Source organism: Schistocerca serialis, chromosome 10 (assembly GCF_023864345.2).
Source record: "Schistocerca serialis cubense isolate TAMUIC-IGC-003099 chromosome 10, iqSchSeri2.2, whole genome shotgun sequence".
Taxonomy (NCBI): Eukaryota; Metazoa; Arthropoda; class Insecta; order Orthoptera; family Acrididae; genus Schistocerca; species Schistocerca serialis.
The window spans coordinates 52,777,265-52,784,346 of NC_064647.1; positions in this window are offsets into that span (position 1 = coordinate 52,777,265).

Sequence of the window (7,082 nt, forward strand, 5' to 3'; positions counted from 1 at the left end):
GGTAACACCTTTACTGTAGTCTAAGGTGGGGTGGAGCTCAGCTTCGACGGTATATTCCCCGAGGCTTAAGGCTTTCTGCAGGTTTGTTGCTTGTTGAGAACTAGACAGTTTGATCAGCAGCACACCATTTGCAGCTGCTTGACAGATTTTAAAGTACCAGCTATGCCCTCTAAACCCTTCTGAATTTAGGAAAATAGGAAAACACATTCTGACCTACAGTATGTGTTCTGTTACTGAAACCTGAACTACCCTGAACAAATCCAGAATCTAGAGGACTCATCGCAAGAGGCTTCTAGGAGCAACTGGGTGCACCTACCAGTGCCCAATCCACTCCACTGTGAGGTGCAGGAGAAAATTTCAAGGGTTCCATATCAGTCCCACAAGCAGTTAAGGAAAGAAGGGTCGACTCCTACGGAGCCCCACTTGCCCGAGTAAGCCTTATGCAACTGTTGCACGCTAACCTTATTCGACGCAGCACACAGATAAAATTTTTGAAATCCCCGAGTGATGCTATCTCACTTACACTGCGGATGTCGACACCAGGTGGGCACGAAGAATAGCATTTCGCTACCGAGAGTGGAGCCGGGGAAAAAACAGCATCGGTACTTCTGACAGGCCCAACAGCAGACTTCACCAGAAATGTAGTGGGGCAGAGCAGCTAGGCAGTATCATATTACCTTCATTATGTGTTAAAAGAAACGCTATTCCTAATGCGACAATGCGTACCGACAGCTTTCACAAACCAGTCCTACACTATAACGAACTTGTTAAGCGAGCACAGCAGAGTGATAATCACTGTTAATTTTGTAATAGCAAGGTCTATTCAGTTATGTCAGGTGACATCATGTTAACATTAGCCACTACTTCACTCCATAAATAATCCAGGACTTTAGCTCGTAAGGCAGTCAGTCAGACAGACTGATGACGTACATCACGTTTACAGTCGATTCCCTGATTATAGTAAAGTACGTGCGGCCCAAGTCTGTTCTAAATTTCCTGCACAATACTGAGAAATAGCAACTGCTACCGGGAGTGATGGCTTATTCACCATAGTCACCAGTCGCACAGGTCAACACCAGAGTCTGCTGCTGTCACAGGTAGATGGATGCGAGAATCTTCCCTGTGGTTCTGAGTCGCGACACCGGCATTCCTGATACTTTGACAAACTGACCAGGGCCTATCTGAATGGCAGGCCGAGCTCTCCACACTATACATCTACACGGCAACTCGCAGTTCGACAGGTGGAGAAGAATGGGGTGAGTGGAAGAGGACAGATCACCGCCCAAATTGGCGCGTATAAGTCTAACATGTGTGGCACCTCCACTAACTGCCACATCATCATAGTACAGGCAGCACTAGAGCCACCTTGGGTGGTAAACTGCCATAGCAACAGTTGGCCAGAAACGACACTTATGATGCAGACCCTCAATGTGCATCAACAGCAAGTCAAGACACTGATTGTAACTTACGGAAATAAATAACTAATTCCCAATCTTCTTTCACTGTGCTTGCCGTCGACAACAGGTCACCGCCATCCTTCTGAGGAAAATTGGAAAGGAGTGAAATGGAAGACTGCCTTCTGACACAGAGCCATCTCTACTTTTGTGCTTCCAATAGTCACCTCTCGTACAACTGAGGTGCAACAATCTCCAGTGATTGCCCACTAATGACTGTTCCACCTCAACAGTCACACATCTCATTCATGACGAGAACATCCTGAAATTGAGAGGTTTTTCCATCCCCGTAATCCGAGAGTTCGAACAAAGGCCTCTATTCCCTGTGGTACACAAAGTTCCACCATTGCACCACACAGTGGATGCTCGAGCACACCAAAAGCTTACAATGACAGGACTAGTGGCAACTACCAGTACCTAGCTCAGGAACTCCAGTGTCTCCCAGCCCATACCCAGCAAACGAATGCAAAACCCCTGGGGGCAACAGACTTGTGCATTTGTTTCAAAGGAAATTATCTATAAAAAACTGATGTTACTTTAAGGTAGGATTTATTAACTGAATTTTTGCACATTACACAAATCAATCCAGGACACAGTTACATGATCTTTATGCCATAAGCTGAGTCATTTTACAACACCCAATACTACACAGTAGGATAAAACAAAACATAGGGCTGTAGATAGATAGGTGGTTTGGCTGCCAAAAGGGCAGAATTCTCAACCATCATAGTAATTTGTTGTTGAAATATTATGCATAAAAATCAAAGAAATTCTTGTCACATGTGAAGGCTGTCAGTAGCACCAAATTTATAGTGTGTAGGCATTCATGGATAACAGAGAAAGAGAAGTAAAGGGTCGCAACACATTAACACTAATGCTTAACTTTGTTTTGAACTGTTCCATTTCAAAGAAAAATCCACTAATACTGCCCCAGTTTTAATGCACCCACCACTGCTGAGTTGAGTGATATAAGCCTATCAAAAGAAAAATTCAACTGATAAACCAAACACACCTTGAGGCTGACATTCTGGCCAGTACTTACTGTCAGAAGGTGAAGTGTGTATCGCTGTCAGAAGGTACACACAAAAGTGACTACACTATGCTAGCTTTTGGAACTACATTGACAGGAAAAGTGATCACATCACCAAGAACTAATTAATGTAGAGCAACAAAATTTCAGGAATACATTTGTCTAGGTAACATATTTAAGTGATTAATATTCCAAGGTCACAGGTTAATGTAAGCACAAGATAACCCATTGCAAATATAACAACTGGTGTAACTACCAGAATGTTGAATGCAAACATGCATGCATTGTGTTGTACAGGTGCTGGATGCCAGTTTTGTCTGTAGCACTAGGTTTGTCAATATAGGGACAGTTAATGGTGTTTATGGATGATGCTGGCATTGTCATGCGAAGATGTGTCCCACATGGAGACAGATCTGGTGATCAAGCAGGACAAGGCAACATGTCAACATTCTGTAGTGTGTGTTGGGTAAGAACAGCAGTATATGGATGAGTGTTATCCTTTTGGAAAATGTCCCCTTGAATGCTGTTCATGAATGGCAGCACAACAGGCCAAATTACCAGACTGACATACAAATTTATAGTCAGGGCGAGTGGGATAACTGTGAGAGTGCTCCTGCTGTCATACAAAGTCAGAAGCCAGACCATAACCCCAGGTGTAGGTCAAGTGTGTCTACAACACAAACAGGTTGCCTGCAGGTGAAGTGTTACATGCCATTAGGCAAATAACATTTCACACTCCTCGTGTAGTCCGAGGCAAGAGATTGTGACAGAATAATTTTAAGTAGGGAGAAAGTCACAGAACATATACTGCGTGAGGGTGCTTGTTTTTGTATGTGCAGACATTAAACAGCGGTTATGGAATATGAGAAAATGTGATGACAAAAAATTTTCAACCTCTCTTTAAAAACTGGTGTATTCCCAGATATTTTTAAAATAGCAAAAGTTTCACCACTGCTAAAAAAAGGTTCTTCTGAAAAAATATCAAACTACCTACCAGTGTCACAGTTAAGTTCCTTCTCAAAAATTCTAGAAAAACTCTTCTATGACAGGCTTTTATGTTTCATAAATAAATATGCACCTCTTACAGTACAACAACATGGTTTTAGAAAGTCTAAATCTACACACACAGCAATTTTCGAATTCTTAGACTGCATTTTAAAATCCCTTGATCAACATAAATTAGCTGCAGGTATTTTTCTAGATCTATCAAAAGCCTTCAATGTCCTAGACCATAACATTCTGCTCGAAAAATTAGAAAGACGAGGAGTAAGAGGTGTAGCACATAGCTGGTTGTGTTCATACCTAAAAAAAAGCAGGCAGAAAGTATCACTTCAGTATGAATTCAACAAAATGAATAAAACAACAAACAACTCCTTTCTTTCTAGGGAATTACCAATAAAGTATGGTGTACCACAGGGCTCAATCCTAGGTCCACTACTCTTCTTGATTAATGTGGACGACTTAGTTGAATATATGAGTCCCACAAAAACTATCCTGTTTGCCGATGACACCAGCATATTGCTCACTGGATCCAGTCCAGAAACTTTGTGGTCCACAGCAGAAAGTTCTATGAAAAGACACTCTGAGTGGTTCACAAAAAAAACAAACTCGTTATAAATACTGAAAAAACTGTGTGTGTCGATTTTCATTTAATTCCTCCAACTAATCAGATGTCTATTCAAGCCCAATTAAAAAATGATCCCCTAGAAAATGTAAGTGTCACAAAATTCTTGGGTCTTTGGGTTCAGCAAGACTTAAAGTGGGACACACATATAAATAACTTGTGTAGAAAACCATCTTCTGTGTGCTATGGCCTAAGAATTTTAAAGGCTACAACAAGCAAAACAACAGTACTGCAGGCATACTATGCACAGTTCCACTCACTAATCCGATATGGGATCATTTTCTGGGGATACTCAACTCACAGTGTAAAGGTTTTTAGAATGCAAAAAAGAGCTTTAAGAATAATTTGTGGCCTTAAAAAGATGGAGTCCTGTAAATCCCATTTTACTGAGCTTGGTGTTCTAAATGTTCCAAGTTTATTCATTTATGAAACTATCTTGTTCACTAGGGACTACCTCCTGAAAACAGGCAAACTGCTACAGAACAAAAGTGTACACAACTATAGTACCAGAAGGGAATCAAATATACATCAAAAATATCACAGAACAACCACCTATCAGAGGAGCATAATTAACATTGGTGTAATACTACACAATAAGATACCAGAGGAAATAAAAAAATACTACTCATCCAATATTTAAAGCTAAACTAAAGGCATTTCTAATAAAGCACTGTTTCTATTCTGTCAGAGAATTTCTGAATAAGTAATAAAATTAATTGTAGTAGGTACCTAATTTTAATTGCTAATACTATGTATTATTGTAACTTATCTTTGACCTGTCCAATATCAATTGTACAATTTGTGCTATATGATAAAACTGGACCAATAAAAAAATCAAATCAAATCAAACAGCTTTACCTGCTGTGATGGGGCTTTCACATTTTGTTGTCACAGCTTGGTGGTGGCTTGACCGTCAAAGATCAATCATGCTCTCCAAGAATGAAAGCAAAAGACATGATGATTCGGTGACAAACGAAATATACTGTAATCTTGGATGTCTTGTTGAGCCCGCAAGGCATATGTCATATAAAAGTTGTGTTCTAATAATAAATTATTAATGGAAAATCTCGTATAAAGATGTGAAACAAATACTAACAAAGAGATAGAGGGGCTGGCCAGTACTTACCTCAGCTCAGTACAGCCAGATACACAAAACAGAACAGAAAATTTATGTTCCTATCTTTCAGAACTTTGTTCCTTTGTCAGGGAGGAGAGAGGGGAAAATAGGGAAGAAGGGAGAGTGGATTCAGTTACTCACAACCCAGGTTATGAAGCAACAGGTAAACAGGGAGAGTAGCGAGGATGGAGGCATGGTTGTCAGAGGGAAGCCAGAGATATTCTACTGTAAGTACTGTGCCAGCTTCAAACCAAAGAGGATGCATACAGAAGTAAAGAGGTATAAAGATAAACACAACTATATAAGATGAAAGGATGCGTGAATGGCTAAAGAGGAAAGGGAAAAAGGAGAAGACTGAAGAGTAAATGGGAGTGAGGTTGGTTAACGTAGGTTCAGTCCAGGGGGATGACGGGATGAAAGGACGTGTTGGAGTGCAAGTTCCCATCTCTGCAGTTCCGAGGGACTGGTGTTGGGTGGGAGAAGCCAAATGGCACATACGGTGTAGCAAGTTCCGGTCCCTAGAATTATGTTGGAGGGCATGCTCTGCTACTGGGTATTGGACGTCTCCTAGGCTGACAGTTCGTCTGTGTCCGTTCATGCGCTCAGCCAGTTTAGTTGTCGTCATACCGATGTAAAAGTCTGTGCAGTGCAGGCATGTCAGCTGATAAATGACATGTGTTGTTTCACATGTGGCCCTGCCTTGAGTTGTCTATGTTTTACCAGTAGCGGGGCTGGAGTAGGTGGTTGTGGGGGGATGCATGGGGCAGGTTTTGCAGTGGGGTCAGTTACAGGGGTAGGAACCACTGGGTAGAGAAGGTGGTCTGGGAATATTGTAGGGTTTGACAAGGATGTTACAATGGTTGGGGGGGGGGGGGGGGAGGGGGGGGGGCGATGAAAGGTAACTCTGGGTGGTGTGGGGAGGATATTGTCAAGGGATGATCTCATTTCAGGGCTTGACTTGAGAAAGTCATATCACTGGTGGAGTAATTTGTTGATGTATTTGAGGCCAGGATAATATTGGGTGACAAGGGAGATGCTTCTGTGTGGTCTGGGGGTAGGAACATTGTTGTTGGATGGGGAGGAATGTATTGCTTGGGAGATCAGTTTGTGGACAAGGTCTGCAGGATAGTTGTGGAATAGGAAAGCACTGGTCAGGTTATTGGTGTAATTGTTGAGGGATTCGTCACTGGAGCAGATACGTTTGCCACGAATACCTAGGCTGTAGGGAAGGGAGCGTTTGATGTGTAATGGATGGCAGCTATCAAAGTGAAGGTACTGTTGTTTGTTTGTGGGCTTGATGTGGAAAGAGGTGTTGCTTCATAACCTGGGTTTTCCCCTCTCTCCTCCCTGATGAAGGAACAAAGTTCCGAAAGCTAGGAATGTGTATTTTCTGTTCTGTTTTGTGTATCTATTGGCTGTACTGCGCTGAGGTAAGTACTGGCCAGACCCTCTATCTCTTTGTTAGTATTTGTTCTAATAATAATTCACTAGTCAGCCTAAAGATCTGTACACTCACTCAAGAAAATATATCTTTGTAAAAGGAAAGTAGTGAACATACTTTTTCACAATATGAGTAGAAGTTATCTTCTTTTGTTCCAGTAATAGCTCCAGAATGTGGAGAAGTCAAGCCTTTCTTTGGCTACACATGGGATTTCAGAGGTACTGATTAGCAATACTTCTACTTTAAGAGAATCAACTACAGTGGCCAGATAAAAAAATAAAAATAAAAATTAAATGTTAGGTTGGATGACAGATCTCATGAACTGTTCTGACTTGGCTTCAACTTCAAGGAGTGAGCCAGCAGCCACACAAAACCTGAAAAAAAGCCCTCTGCACAGGTGGCCTCCTCCTAACCAA